The sequence below is a fragment of the Dipodomys merriami genome, unplaced genomic scaffold, assembly GCF_024711535.1.
Source record: "Dipodomys merriami isolate MVZ:Mamm:240054 unplaced genomic scaffold, mDipMer1.0.p SCAF_9, whole genome shotgun sequence".
NCBI lineage: Eukaryota > Metazoa > Chordata > Mammalia > Rodentia > Heteromyidae > Dipodomys > Dipodomys merriami.
Genome location: NW_027206512.1, coordinates 43,172,548 through 43,188,690, shown reverse-complemented (window position 1 = coordinate 43,188,690; position 16,143 = coordinate 43,172,548). Strand labels below are relative to the sequence as shown.

The following is a 16,143-nucleotide window of genomic DNA, read 5'->3' as shown; positions in this document are numbered from 1 at the left end:
CCTCCTCCTCCTCCTCCTCCTCCTCCTTCCTCCTCCTCCTCCTCCTCCTCCTCCTCCTCCTCCTCCTCCTCCTCCTCCTCCTCCTCCTCCTCCTCCTCCTCCTCCATCTACTGGGGCTTAAACTAGGACGTTTCACTCTTGATTAGCTTTTTTGCTCAAGGCTGGCATTTTACCACCTGAACCATACCTCTGCCTTTACCTTTTTGCTGGTTAATTAGAGGTAAGAGTCTCATGGACTTTTCTAGCTTAGAATTCTCAATCTCAGCTTCCTGAACAGCTAGGATTATAGGTGTGAGCCACCAGCACCCAGCCCAAAATATTTCTTTTAATACCTTATTTTCATAGTTCTCTGAAATGGAATCTTTTTTTTTGTCGGCCGTGGGGCTTGAACTCTGGGCCTGGGCGCTGTCCCTCAGCTCTTCAGCTCAAGGCGAGCGCTCTACCACTTGAGCTACAGCGCCACTTCCGGTTTTCTGGTGGTTTATTGGAATAGGAGTCTCACGGTCTCTCCTGCCCGGGCTGGCTTTGAACCTCGATCCTCAGATCTCAGCCTCCTGAGTAGCTAGGATTACAGGCGTGAGCCACCAGCGCCCGGCTGAAACGGAATCTTTTGTATCCAACAAAGTGTACATTTTTTTTTTCCAGAAATCCATTTTACCAGGTGCTGGTGGCTCATTCCTGTAATTCTAGCTTCTCAGGAGGCTCAGATCTTGTGGTTCAAAGCCAGCCAGGGCAGGAAAATCTGAAAGACTTATCTCCAATTAACCACCAAAAAGCTGGGAATGGAGCTTTGGCTCAAGTGGTAGAGTACTAGCCCTGAGCAAAAAAGTTAAGGGATAGCATCCAGTCCCAGGCCCTGAGTTCAGGCCCCGGGACTGACAAAAAATAAAATAAAGAACTCATGTTTTGTACTGGCTGGTTTTGAGTGTGCCAGTTTCATTTAAACTCACTAGGGACTGGTCACCAATACACCATTGTTCTAATATGGATTGTCTGTTCATACCACTTGATTGTCTATTGGCTCAAACTGTTCGTTCATACAACTGAGCAAGCCTCATATGGATATTACTATCTTTTTTGTTTAAGGTTACAAATGTCTACCACCATGGCCAGCATTAGTGTCTTTTCTCTTTTTGTAGTGCTGGGATCAAACCGATGCCATGTGCATACTCTACCACTGAGTTACATCCCCAACTCTTTGCTTATGTTTCATTGCTGAAAAGATGTTCATATGTGCCTATCATTCTTTTTCTTTGTTATTGTTTTCTATTTCCATGTTGAGAAGTTTCATTGTTTTTCTGATATATTTTCTAATATTTTTCTTTTCTTTTAAAAAAATGTTTCTGGGATTTTTTTGGGTCAGTCGTAGGGATTGAACTCTGGGCCTGGGCGCTGCACCTCGGCTCTTCAGCGCCACTTCCGGTTTTCTGAGTGGTTAATTGGACATTAGAGCCTCATGAACTTTGCTGCTTGACATTGAACCACAATCCTCAAATCTCAGCCTCCTGAGTAGCTAGGTGCTTCTCAGCCTCTGGTGCCTGGCTCCAACCCTCTTATTTTTCACTTCACACTGTAGCTGGGACAACAGGCTTGTGCCATCATGACTAGCTTTTTCTATTGTGAAGATGTCTAGAATTTTTTTTGCCTAGGCTGGCCTGGAACCTTGATTCTCCTGATCTCTGCTTCCTGAGTAGCTAGGATTGCAGGTATGAACCATGATTGCCCAGCCTTTAACTCTGTAAGAGTTTATATAAAGTGTGAAGCCACCTTGGTTCTACAAATTACTATTTATTACATTTTTTTATTATACTTCCTTGTACTGGTAATACTTTGTTAAGTCACTTCCACTAAGTAGGCACTTTATTTTTTTAGTTCTGGTATTAGGGCTTGAATTCAAGGCTTTGCTCTTTTGCTGACCTTTTAATTCAGGGTTGGTGCTCTAACCCTTGAGCTATTCATCCACTTCCCACTTTTCCCACTTTTTGCTAATTAATTATAGATAACAGTCTTGTGGATTTGTCTGTCTTGACTAGTTTTGAACCCCAAGCTTCAGATCTCTCAGCCTTTTGAATAGCTAATACTACAGATGTAGCCCTGCTAAGTAGGAGCTTCTTGAAGGCTGGTACTGAATCTTAATTCACTTTTTTTTTTTTTTTTTGGGGGTCCGGTCGTGAGGCCTGAACTCTGGGCCTGGGCACTGTCCCTCAGCTCTTCAGCTCAAGGCTAGCGCTGTATCACTTGAGCCACAGTGCCACTTCTGGCTTTTTTCTTTTTGCTTATGTGGTGCTGAGGAATCAAACCCAGGGCCCTGGCATGCAAGGCAAGCGCTCTACCACTGAGCCACCTTCCCAGCCCCTTAATTCACTGTTTATTTTGCCTAGCACTATTTCCAACACTCTACAGGAATGTGGAAAATAAATACATTTTGGCATGAATAACAGATACTTAGAAAAGTATTTCCTGCAGTTGCTGTGTATATTTTATTTCTGTAGTCTTCAACCCAAAAGCTCTTTTCTGGTAACTGGACTTACATGTCTCATGATATGTGCATTAGGATGTTCTTTCAGATACCTCAAATAGCATATCATAAGCCTGAGACATTGTCAACCTTCCCATCCCCCAATTCAAAAAGTAAAACAAGCATGTTCTCTGTCGCTCCCTCATCTCATGTCTAGGAAAAGTAAATTAGATAGTTCAGTGTGGTATACACTGCTAATAATAACTTGACAGAAACATGGCCTATTCTTTTTTTTTTTTTTTTTTTGTCAGTCATGGGGCTTGAACTCTGGGCTTGGGCGCTGTCCTTGTGCTCTTCAGCTCAAAGTCAGTGCTCTACCACTTGAACCACAGCACCACTTCTGGTTTTTTAGTGCTTTATTGGTGAGAAGAGTCTCACAGACTTTCCTGTCCGGGCTGGCTTTGAACCTCGATCCTCAGATCTCAGCCTCCTGAGTAGCTAGGATTACAGATGTGAGCCACTGGCGCCTGGTGGGCTATTCCTTTTATAGTCACACTTTTTTTTTTTTTTTGTCAGTCATGGGGCTTGAACTCTGGGCCTGAGCGCTGTCCTTCAGCTCTTCTGCTCAAGGCAAGCACTCTACCACTTGAACCACAGCGCCACTTCCGGCTTTTTCTGCATATGTGGTGCTGAGGAATCGAACCCAGGGCCTTATGCATGAAAGGCAAGCAATCTACACTGAGCCACCTTCCCAGCCCCTCAAGTCCCTTTCTTTTTTCCACTCTCGGCAGAGTGGTCTCTAACTTAACTGAGCAAGTGACCCTTCTGCTTTTTTTTTTTTTTTTTTTGGTGGCCTTCACAATAATAGAACATAATTAAAATTTTAGGATCTTCATGCTTTGACCTCTAATTTACTTTATTCTCCTGACCTTCTTCCCTTTGCCCTTATTGTGCTAGTCCTATTCATTTCCTATTATATTTCTTAAGATTATAAGTTCATTACATTCTGGCCTGAGTACAGTAGCTCTGTCTGTCTCTAATACTTCTCTATTTCTCTCTTTCTTGGTGTTTGTTAACTGTACTTGTGGCTCAGGTGGCAGTGTAGTGTGGGTGGTACCTCTATAAGAAAAGCCTCTTGATACAAGTCTGGCTTCCACAAGCCTCCTTCTTGTTTGTTCCCTTAGAACTCTGTGTTCTCTCACTACCCTGTCAGTGCTTGTTTATTCCTTACCTCACAGTAACAAAGAAAATGGGTAAATTGAGTATCTTTAAAAAAAAGATGTGATTTGTACAGAGCATATTAAAGAGGAGATTAAGTAGTAAATTGGGATGGAAAAATTTACTTGGTAGTAATTTATGTGGTAGGGAAAGAAAAGAGACATTGGTAGGATAGGTGATAGGAAAAACATACTGGATTCTAGCCTGAATTTAAAAGCACCCTTTGAAATCTATTTCTCATCTATTCAGTTACCCAATTTGTTAACAGTTTTTAGAGTGTAAGCACCAGAAATGGTTTATGAGAGGACAAGTTACTGGTGGACAGTATAATGTAAATCGTATGATAGCAATATCATGGGGAGCAGGGGTAGACACTTGCCCTAGATAGGTCCTTTTATATTTCCAGTCTGTGCATCTGGCTTCCTAGTCCCTGGTAACACAGGCATGTCTACTTAGAGTACCATGTCCAAGGCTCTACAAACATCTGGTTACATGTGCATCCCATTTCTGCAGCTGCACGGATGTGTTACTGTCCTTAGTTCAGTCAAGGTCATATGATGTCATTTATATGGCTGGGGCTGTCTTAGCAGCAAATGGACCCCAATGGGTTAAGCAAGGGAAAGGAGTTCTAGGTAGATAAAAAGAATGTCCGATGTAATTCTTAACCATTCTTCTAATTATGAATTTATTTTTGTAGGTACTTATTTGTGGGAAAGCGATGTTTTGTATTATGGACATGAATATCCCAGGTACTAAATTTTAAAGAACTAAGATGGATTTTTGGTTGTACTAGCATTCTTGTTGTTAAATAACACCTGTATCTGTGATATGTGTATAGACTAGTAGACTAAAGAAATAAGTATGTAGGTGCTAAGATAAAGGTAGGTGTCGGGTACAGTAGGAAGTGAAGTGAGTTTAAATCAAACTTTGAGAGTAGAAAACTTTCCTGAAGGAAAGTTTAAGGCAAGAAGTATGACTTTGGTAGGGGTAGAGGGACTTCATAGAAATGTGATGTTAGCTGATCTCAAGAGGGAAACATAAAACAGTTGTTGTAGAGAATACCCGAGGGAAAGTAGGGGAAGCACTAACATAATGACCATCTTAATTATTTTAAGTGTATAGGATAGCCAAGTTAACTAGTAGCACATGTTGTACAATTTTTCTTTGGGGTGGGGGGAGGTCAGTCATGGGACTTGAACTCTGGGACTGGGCACTGTCCCTGAGCTCTTCAGCTCAAGGTGAGAGCTCTACCACATGAGCCACAGTGCTACTTCTAATTTTCTGGTGGTTAATTGGAGATAATAGTTTCACAGACTTTCCTGCTTGGGCTGGCTTTGAACTGCATTCCTCAGAGCTCAGCCTCTCGATTAGGTAGGATTACAGGTGTGAGCCACTGGCTCCCAGTTTTTTTTTTTTTTTGTGCCAGTCCTGGGACTTGAACTCAGGGTCTGGGCACTGTTCCTCAGCTTTTGTTCTTGAGGCTAGCACTCTATCACTTGAGCCAAAGCTCCACTTTCCACTTTTTGCTAGTTAGTTGGAGATAAGAATCACATGGACATTCCTGCCTGGGCTGGCTTGGAACTGTGATCTTCAGATCTCAGCCTCCTGAGTAGCTAGGATTTACAGGTATGCCCTGCTGTTGTGCAATATTTTTTTTTTTTTACCCCTTTGAAATGGAAACTCCATATACACTGAATAGCTTCTTTCCTTCCTTTACCCAGGTCTTGGCATCTGTCATTTTACTTTCTGTCATTGTTCCTAGAAACTTTATAGTAATTCTCTAATTTATTCAATTCATGCCATATTCTGATTTTCCCAGTAATATCCTGGATTGCTTAAAAATCAATGTTAGGTTTCATTCAAGGGCTAACCATTGCATTTTTTTTTTTTTTTCTTGTTCTTGGTCATTGGCTTGAACTCTGGACCTGGGTGCTATTCTTGAGCTCTTCAGCTCAAGGCAAGTGCTCTACTAACCACAGTGCCACTTCTGGTTTTCTGGTGGTTAATTGGAGATTAAGAGTTTCATGGACTTTCCTGCCAGGGTTGGCTTTGAACTGCAGTCCTCAGATCTCAACCTCTTGAGTAGGTAGGATTACAGGTGGGAGTCACTGGCACCTGGCTTAACTTTTTTTTTTCTTTATGTGGTAAAGCAGAGAGTTTAATAGAGAAAATACATCATTAAGGGAAATGGCTGGCTTGAACTACGTGGCTCAAAAGCAAGCAAAAGAAAACATTTCTTGTACCCTGTATAGGAAATGGTAAAGATTCCTCCCTGTCTTTATATGGAATTGTCTCTCCTACACATCCACCCTTCCTGTACCTTACCACTCCTTCTTGCTCACTGTTGGACTGTTGTATTTGTATTAAAAGTTATTTTCTATTGGTGCAATGTGACTGCTTTCACTGTTCCTATATTTTCTGTAAATGGGGAGTTAAATCTAAAGATGTCAGTAGATTCAGGTTAAACATTTTGGAAAGAACTTCTTTTGGTAGGGCTTTGTACTTCATGTTATTTTGTTAGAAGGCAAACAGTATCTAAGCCTCCACTATTAGATTATCTCTGACGTCATATCTCTGACATCAGGTGGTGACAGCTTGATGAGCATTTCATTATAGAGTTATGATTTTCTCTTTGTATACTGCAAGTAATCTGTGGGATGGTGTTTTGGCACCAGGTCTATTTCTGTCAGCTGTTCACCTAATATTTTAAACATTGCTTTATGATTTAGTTTTTTGAGGTTTACATATTTGTAAAACTAAAAATGAGATAAAACAATACAAACTGCCCATTTTGTTTCTAATTTTGTTTCCAGTTTCCTCTTGAACAGATAAAAAGACTATAGATTAGGGGCTGGGAAGGTGGCTCAGTGGTAGAGCGCTTGCCTTGCATGCATAAGGCCCTGGGTTTGATTCCTCAGCACCACATAAGCAGAAAAAAAAAGCTGGAAGTGGCACTGTGGCTCAAGTGGTAGAGCGCTAGCCTTGAGCTGAAGAGCTGAGGGACAGTGCCCAGGCCCAGAGTTCAGGCCCACGACTGGAACCCCCCCCCCCCCCCAAAAAAAAGACTACAGATTAGACACAGGGAGAAGGTGGGTAGTTGGGATTATCTGAAGTTAAAGCTGGGATAGAAGGAGGAGCTAAAGGAGAAGAGAGGCTTTAGGGAAAAGGTGCTTGATAAGCATCTAATCCATGGAATAAACGGTGACTTCTTTTTCCCCCTATCCAGTGATAATTTTCTTTTTCTTTTCTTTCTTTTTTTTGAGGGTGGGGTGAGTTTGAATTCAGGGTCTGGGTATTGTCCCTGAGCTTTTATTATTATTATTATTATTATTATTATTATTATCAGTCCTGGGGCTTGAACTCTGGGCCTGGACACTGTCCCTCAGCTCTTCAGCTCACAGCGACACTTCTGGTTTTCTAGTGGTTTATTGGAAATAAGAGTTTCACAGACTTTCCTACCCGGGCTGGCTTTGAACCGTGATCCTCAGATCTCAGCCTCCTGAGTAGCTAGGATTATAGGTGTGAGCCACCGGTGCCTGGCTAGTCCCTGAATTTTTAAATGCTCAAGGCCAGGACTCTACCAGTTTGAGCCATAGCTTCACTTTTGGTGGAGCTGGAATTGGGGATAGAGTCTCACAGCTTTTCCTGCCTAGGCTAGCTTTGAACTATGGTCCTCAGATCCCAGCATCCTAACCTCTGAATAGTGAAGATTATAGAGACATGAGTTACTGGCACCTGGCTTTGTTCTTTTTTTCTTTTCTTTTCTCTCTCTTGTTTCTCTCTTTTCTTCTTTCTTTCTTCCTTTCTTCCTTCCTTCCTCTCTTTCTCTTTCTCTTTCTCTCTCTCTCTTTCTTTCTCTTTCTCTCTCTCTTTCTTTCTTTCTTTCTTTCTTTCTTTCTTTTTCTATGCTGAGATTGAAACCAGGGTCTGTGTATGTTGGGCAAGTACTCTGTCATTGATGATCTTGATTGGCTTTTTAATTATGGGGCACAAAATGGTAATTAGTTTTGAATTCTATTTTCCCCTTAATATTTAGTAGCTAGCTGACTATTTTAGATTTTAATTCTAAGATTATGGCTTGTTATAAGATTGCCTTTAATACATAACATTTTATTTTATAGTAAGAAGACATTATGTTGGATAATAGCAAGAGCTATAGAGTTTGCAGATACCAACCGTGGCCTTACTAACAATCACATTGATAGCATCAATGCCAGATACCTAGTAAGTATTATTAAAATCAGAGGTTATGAATTTTTTACATATAAGTTTTTGAAATATCACTTGCATATTTGAGCAAGAAAAGTCTCTCATGAGACAAAAATAATTACAGGTTTTGTTAGTAGATTTTCTAGAAAAGCTGGTGGTAATCTAAAACCTGTTGAGATCTGTATTGTGGTTCTGGCTTTCCCATTTAATTAGTGCTTTAGGGCTGGGAAGGTGGCTCAGTGGTAGAGCTCTTGCCTTGCATGCATGAGGCCCTGGGTTTGATTCCTCAGCACCACATAAGCAAAAAGCCAAAAGCCGGAGTGGCGCTGTGGCTCAAGTGGTAGAGCGCTAGCTTGAGCTAAAGAGCTGAGGGACAGTGCCCAGGCCCAGAGTTCAGGCCCCACGGCCAGACCCCCCCCCAAAAAAAATTTAGTGCTTTAGTTTTTCTATCCTTAAAATTTCATCTCTACTCTTTTGTATTTTATATGTTGTTTGCCATCTGCAAATAGTACTTATGTACCAATTTTACATACAGAACTATGTTGGAATATGTCAAAATGCATGGTTTCAAGGAACATGGAGATATATGGGGATATATTCAGATAAATTCAGAGTCAGTTCCAGTGTGAATATCTGAGAGGTCTTTCTCTACAGGATCTGTCCAAGTAGTTGAGGGCATCAGGTGCTTCCCCATAGTGCACAGTCTCTTTCTATAGTGTAGGAGATGAAGATGGACTTTGTGTGTACCTGCATACTACTGCAGCTTACCAGAGTCTTCTTTGACAGTGACAAAGGAGATGACAAACCATGTAGGAAAATAGCTAGTGAGAAGAGAAAACAGGTTAAGAAATGGAAGGATGTAAGATAAATAAGACAAATATTGCAGTAAGTACTAAAGGATTGTAGTATGCATTGAAAGATTGTACAGAAGTACACCTCCTGCCATACTTTATTGTCAAAAGTTGCATATTGTTCAGCAGTTGCCTTATGTCTTTTTTTTTTTTTCTTGGTCGGTCGTGGGGTTTGAACTCTGGGCTTGGGCGCTGTCCCTGCACTCTTCAGCTCAAGGCAAGCGCTCTACTGCTTGATCCACAGCGCCACTTCCGGTTTTCTAGTGGTTTAGTGGAGATAAGAGTCTCACGGACTTTCCTGCCCGGGCTGGCTTTGAACCACGATCCTCAGATCTCAGCCTCCGGAGTAGTTAGGATTACAGGCATGGGCCACCAGTGCCTGGCTTGCCTTATAACTTTGACAACTTGTCTTAGAGCTCTGTCTCAGGGTCACATCGCTTTATTTTTTAAAATTGCTGCATATGATTTCAAAGTGTGATTTTTTTTCCCTGTAATTTAACCATTCTCCTGTAGGTTTCTTATATATTTCTTGTAGAAAGAGGCTTTTAAAAATTTTGTTCTGTTAATGTGCCTGGATATTAGTATCAGCTCTTCTCTCTTCGTTCTATTTTTTCTTTCCTTTTGACAGTCTTGGAATTTAAACTCAGAGGCCTTGTACTTGCTAGGCAGGTGGTCTACTGTTTTAACCAAACCGTTAGCCCTAATATGAATTTAAACCAAGATAAGACCTTTAAAGACATGCCTCTAGTGAACTGCTTCCTCTAACCAGGCCCCACATCTTAGTTTCCACACCTCCAAATAATAAATTTACCCATAGATCAGTTAGTTAGAACAGAGCCCTCATTACCCAACCACCTTTCAATGATTATGTCTATAAGCTGGGGACCAAGCCTTCAACACATGAGCTTATTAGAGGATTTTTCATATTCAAGCTGTATCATTATACAAAATAGACTTCAGTGTGGACAAGGGAACAGGTGCTATTTGGAGATAGTAACTTGTTAGCATGCTGATTATATTTGAAGCCATGAATCTGGATGGTGTCATCAAAAGAGTGGATGAGACAGAGACAAGAAAAGTTCCTCAGATCTCAGCCTTCTGAGTAGCTAGGATTACAGGCATGAGCCACTGATGCCTAGCTACTTTTTCCTTTTTTGGGTTGTTTTTGGCATTTTTCTTTACCTCTAGATGCTCAAGGTTTTCTCCATATTTTTTTCCCCTAAAGTATTTATAGTTTTATATCTTTCACAATCCAGCTGGTTGTTGTAGCACACACATGTAATATTCCCAGCACTTAGGTGGGTAAGACTTAAAATTTAAGATTGCAAGTTTGGAAGCAGCCTGGGCTACATAATGAGATCCTGTCTCAAAAAGCAAAAAATACAAAATCCATTTTGAGTTAATTTTTCTGTAAAGTGTTTGGACTCAAATCTAGCTTTAATATTATTATTTTTAATGTATGTATGTTCGCTTGGTTTAGTATGGTTTGTTGAAAAGGGTATTGTTTATCTACTGATTGTTTTTGCACTTTTGTCAGAAATTACTTGATCATATTTATATTGTTTTTTCTTTGCCTTTTTGACTCTTCCTAAATGTCTAGTTAGGCCTTTATATCTGTTAGCCTGCTGACATTTCACTGTCTTGATTATATTGTAGCAATATAACAATTCTTGAAATTGAATTGATCCTTTCTGTTCTTTTTCAATATTCTAGCTATTCCAGTTCCTTTTTCTTTGAAAATTTAGAGCAGTTTTGTCTATAAAAAAAATCTTTTTAAAATTTTTTTTTTATTTTTTGGGTCCGGTCGTGGGGCCTGAACTCTGGGCCTGGACGCTGTCCCTCAGCTCTTCAGCTCAAGGCTAGCGCTCTACCACTTGAGCCACAGTGCCACTTTCGGCTTTTTTCTTTTTGCTTATGTGGTGCTGAGGAATCGAACCCAGGGCTTCAGGCATGCAAGGCAAGTGCTCTACCACTGAGCCACCTTCCCAGCCCCTATAAAAAAAAATCTTGCTTAGGTTTTAGTAGGAATTGTATTAAATTTGTGTATTAATTTGGGGAGCATTGGCATCTTTACTTTTTATTAGCATACATTAGTTATACAAAGGGAGACTTCATTGTGACATTTCCACACTTGTACACAATATTGTCTAATCAGCTCATTCCTGGGCATCTTTATTTTGCTGTATTCCAGGCTGTGAACATGTTGTCTCCTGTTACTTGTTTAGGTCTTTGTTTTTTTTAATAGTTATTTTTCCTTTTATTAATTTTATGTTTATGCGGTAGTAAGGAAGTGAACCCAGGGCCTCATGCATGTTAGGCAAACACTATACCACTAAGCCACATTTCATGTCCCAAGATCTGTGGTTTCTTTTTGGGTCCAGTCGTGGGGCCTGAACTCTGGGCCTGGGCACTGTCCCTCAGATCTTCAGCTCAAGGCTAGCGCTCTACCACTGAGCCACCTTCCCAGCCCAGATCTGTGGTTTCTTGTGTCACTGTTTTGTAGTTTTCAGCATGCAAGTCCTGTACTTGTTTTGTTAGATTTATAACTATATATAAATGTTCAGTAATTATCAATTAGATTGGCTTTTAAATTTCTATGTCCATGTCATTGCTATTGGGACTTAAACTCAAGGTCTGGACCCTTTCCTTTGCTTTTTTTTTTTTTTTTTTGGTCGGTCGTGGGCCCTGAACTCTGGACCTGCTCTTCCTGAGTTCTTCAACTCAAGGCAAGCACTCTACCACTTTAGCCACACCACCACTTCTGATTTTTTCTACTTATGTGGTGCTGAGGAATCAAACCCAGAGCCTCATACATGCAAGGCAAGCACTCTACCACTGAGCCACCTTCCCAGACCTCCTTTTGGTTTTTTAAAAGCTTGAGGTTTGGCACCCTGCCACTAGAGCTGTAGCTCTACTTCTGAATGGGAGATATGACTTTCCTGCCCAGGCTGTCTTTGAATGGTGATCCTCACTCAGAACTCAGCTTCTGCATAGCTAGGATACAGTGTTGAGTCACTGGTGCTTGGCTGTAATTTGTTTTGACTTTTCATCTTTAATATTTTTTTATGCTACTCTTGTGGCTGGAACTCAGGACCTCCTGGTCTCATTTGGCTTCTTGTTGATGACTTTCTTTTTTTTCTTTTTTTATTTTTTTTGGGTCCAGTTGTGGGGCCTGAACTCTGGGCCTGGGTGCTGTCCTTCAGCTCAAGGCTAGCGCTCTACCACTTGAGCCACAGCGCCACTTCCGGCTTTTTTCTTTTTGCTTATGTGGTGCTGAGGAATTGAACCCAGGGCCTCATGCATGCAAGGCAAGTGCTCTACCACTGAGCCACCTTCCCAGCCTCTGTTGATGACTTACTTTCTTTTTTTGTTTTTTGTTGGTCTGGGGCTTGAACTCTTAAGCCTGGGCGCTGTCCCAGAGCTCTTCAGCCCAAGACTAGCACTCTACCAATTGAGCCACTGCTCCACTTCCAGTTTTCAGGTGGTTAATTGGAGATAAGAGTCTCATGGACTTTCCCCTCCTGGGCTGGCTTTGAACTGCAATTCTCAGATCTCAGCCTCCTGAGTAGCTAGGTTTTCAGGCATGAGCCACCAGTGCCCCATTTTGATGACTTTCAGTATACCATATGAGTCATATCTCCATTTCTTATTCTGCAGGTTTTGATATGATTTTCATATCATTCAGCGTATTCTTAAATTTTTCTTGAGATTTCTTTCTTATTGTGTCCATACTGGAGCTTGAACTCAGGGCCCCCTGCTCTTGGTCACTTTTATGTTCACCATTGGTGCTCTCCCACTTCAGTCCAGCCTCAATTTCTGGCTTTTTGTTGATTAATTGGAGATAACAGTATGGTGATATAGTGAGTTTGTCAGGCCAGTCTGCTCTAAACCTTGATCTTCATTACTGCTCTACCACTTTGAGCCACAGTGCCAAGATCCTTAGATCTCAGCCTCCTGATTAGCTAGAATAATAGGCACGAGCTAATGGTATTGGCTCTGTTTTGGTTTATCTTGGTAGTTGTTCTGTGGGCAATCGAAAATAATGTATATTTTGTTGCTGCTGAGTGCAATGTTCCATATATGTTAATTAGATCCTTAATTGTTGGTGTTGTTAAGTTCTGTATCCTTGGGATTTTCTGTTAATTTTTGTTTAAATTATTGATAGAGTGATAGTGGTACTTATAGCTGTAGTGGATTTTTCTACTTTTCCTTTCATACCTATCAGTTTTTGTTTTTGTTTTAGGTGGCCGCAGAGCCACTTCTGGCTTTGGTTATTTGGTAGTGAGGCATCGAACCCAGGGGTTCATGCATGCTAGCCAAGCACTGTACCACTAAGCCACATTCCCAGCCAACTCTGTTTTTTTTGGGTCGGTCGTTGGGCCTGAACTCTGGGTCTGGGCGCTGTCCCTCAGCTCTTCAGCTTAAGGCTAGCACTCTACCACTTGAGCCACAGCGCCACTTCCGGCTTTTTTTCTTTTTGCTTATGTGGTGCTGAGGAATCGAACCCAGGGCCTCATGCATGCAAGGCAAGCGCTCCACCACTGAGCCACCTTCTCAGCCCCTCTGGTTTTTTTTTTTGTTTTTTTTTTGGGTCCAGTCATTGGGCCTGAACTCTGGGCCTGGGTGCTGTCCCTCAGCTCTTCAGCTCAAGGCTAGCACTCTACCACTTGAGCCACAGCGCCACTTCTGGCTTTTTTCTTTTTGCTTATGTGGTGCTGAGGAATCGAACCCAGGGCCTCATGCATGCAAGGCAAGCGCTCTACCACTGAGCCACCTTCTCAGCCCCTCTGTTTTTTGTTTTTTGTTTTTTTTTTTTAGCCACTTGTTTTATAGCTCTTTTCGTTTGGCACATAGACATTAGGCTTGGTATATGTTCTTAGTAGATTGATCCTTTATTATTATGTAATATCCTTTTTATCTCCAATATTTTCTTGCTCTGAATTCTGTATTTATATATGAATTCATGTATAAAAATGTAATTTTGTTTAATTTTAATTAATTTAAATTTAAATAGGCACTTGTGTCTGGTGGCTACCAAATTATCAGTTCAGTGTTGGAAGGTGGAGAGAGCTATGACACAAATTGATACAAATTTAACTAAAAGGTAAATATAGAAGGCAATATGGATAATGACTAGCTAGCAAGAAATGGGGACTGAATAGGTAGGTAGGGTATTTGACTTTTAACTGGATAGTCAGGGAAGAATCCATTGCATGTGTCACGACCAGAAATTTGAAAGAGTGAGTTAGCAATGTAAGTATTTCAGGAGAAGAGTACTAGCAGGGAAATAGGGCATTTTAAGAACTTTAGCTAAGTCTAGAGAATCACTTGAGAGTTTAGTATAGATGCTGATTCAGTCTGACGATCATGCTGAAAATAGACTGAAGGGGACAGAAAGACTAGTTAGGAAAATACCACTTGATGGTAGTCATGCCAAATGGTTAGAGCAGATTTTGGCAAAAATATCAGACATTTAAATTTTGAAATGTTTATTAGATTCAGCCAAACAAAGAGAACCAAGCAGACTGAATGAGTCTCAGCCTTTGTGGAGCTTACACATTTACTGGATTATGCATAGTAAATATAATGATATTAAACATAGGTCTTATCAGACGCCAGTGGCTGTAATCCTAGCTACTCAGGAGGCTGAGATTGGAGGATTGAGGTTCAAAGCCAGCTCGGGCAGCAAAGCCAGTGAGACTCTTATCTCTAATTAACCAGCAGAAAACCAGAAGTGGTGCTGTGGCTCAAAGTGGTAGAGCCCTACCCTTGAGCTGAAGAGCTGAGAGACATAGCCTAGGCCCAGAGTTCAAGCCCCACAACTGAAAACAACAACAACAACAAACAAAAACAAGTGATTCTCTAGACTTAGCTAAAAAAAAAAAAACAAAAAAAAACAAAACAACAAAAAAAAAAACGTGTTGGGGTGGCTCACACCTATAGCCCTAGCTACTTAGGAAGCTGAGATCTGAGGATCAAGGTTTGACGCTAGTCTCCACCAGAAAGTTTGTGAGACTTAATTCCAATGAAGCACCAAAAAGCTGGAAGTGGAGCTATGGCTCAAGTGGTGGAGTGCTAGCCTTGAGCAGAAAAATTCAGGGACTTTGCCTAGGCCCTGAGTTCATACCCAGGACTGGCAAAGAAAAAAGAAAAAAAGAAAACATAAACCACGTTAGAAAATAAGTCTGATGGAGAAAATTCCAGTAGGGTAAGAAGAATGAGAGGTTTTATTGGACCAAATTCCTGATATGGGTAATATTTGAATACTAATAAGAAAGAATCTGTAAATATCTGGTGAAGAAATTCAGTCAGAGAAAACCAGCCATGTAAAGGTTCCCAGGTGAGAACTAGCTGGTATGTTTGGAGAAGACAAAGGAGGCTAAGTGTACTTGGAATGGCATGAAAAGGAAGAAGATTAGGGGATAGTAATACAGAAGTAACAAGTGTCTGGATTATAGGTAATTTTCAGGTCTCCTGCTTTGATCCTGTGTGAGCTGATAAGTTAGTGGATAGTTTAGTAGAGAAGAGGCATTATCCAACTATAGATGAGTTGAGTCACTTTGCCTACTTTGCTAAATAAACCAACCAGAGGCTATAGTAGCTAAATCTAGGGTAATCTAGGGTGGTAATGAATAATCACATTCTGAATACATTTTGGGGATTACACTGACAAAATTGATTTAGAAGTTGGCTTAGAGGAGTCCAGGATTATTCCATGAGTTTTTTTTTTTTTTTTTTTTGGTCAGTGGTGGGCTTGAACTCTGGGCCTGGACACTGTCCCTGAGCTCTTCAGCTCAAGGCAAGTGCTCTACCACTTGAGCCCCAGCGCCACTTCTAATTTTCTGAGTGGTTTATTGGAGATAGGTGTCTCATAGATATTCTTGCCATTTCCTGCCTAGGCTGGCTCTGAACTGTGATGCTCAGATCTCAGCCTCCTGAGTAGCTAGGATTACAGGTGTGAGCTCTGGTATCTGGCTTATTCCATGATTTTTGACCTGAGCAAGTAGAAGGAAAGAGTTACATTTACTGTGTTGGGAAGGACTGGCAAGAAGGGGTTATCAGGAGGTCAGTTTTGGACATGTTAACTTTATAATGCTTTTTAGAAATCTGAATGTAGGTGTTCAATAGGCATTCTAGTGTATATTTGTATGTGTCATTTTATATTTTTCAAAAGTGAAATAATGTCATTGAAACAGTGTATTCACTGTTCTGAATTATGTTTTGCTATGTTATTATCTTATTTTTTTTAATAATAGCATGTTTAATCCTGGCAAAACTGGAATGTTTTGGAGAGAGAAAAATTGGCTATTTTTTGTCTTCGCTGTCACAAAATCTATGATAATTTCTTACAGTTAAATAAAGGTGCCCTCCCAGTTTTAGAAATGGAAACGTAATTATGTAGTCTGA

At 40.8% G+C, this 16,143-nt stretch overlaps 1 protein-coding gene across 6 annotated transcripts in view; it reads left to right on the top strand.

The window, feature by feature from the left end:
• Positions 1–16,143, top strand: part of N4bp2 (NEDD4 binding protein 2) — a 77,745-nt gene that overhangs the window by 2,847 nt on the left and 58,755 nt on the right. For 2 of the 6 annotated variants that reach the window (XM_070012760.1, XM_070012754.1), the window contains exons 2-3: positions 4,374–4,425; positions 7,798–7,900. The exons of 1 other annotated variant lie outside the window; for it this stretch is intronic. The gene's annotated coding sequence lies outside the window, so the exon portion shown is untranslated. Of the gene's footprint in view, positions 1–4,373; positions 4,426–5,206; positions 5,303–7,797; positions 7,901–16,143 lie in introns of all 6 variants that reach the window. 3 more of the 6 variants (XM_070012756.1, XM_070012757.1, XM_070012755.1) reach the window with 2 other exon arrangements.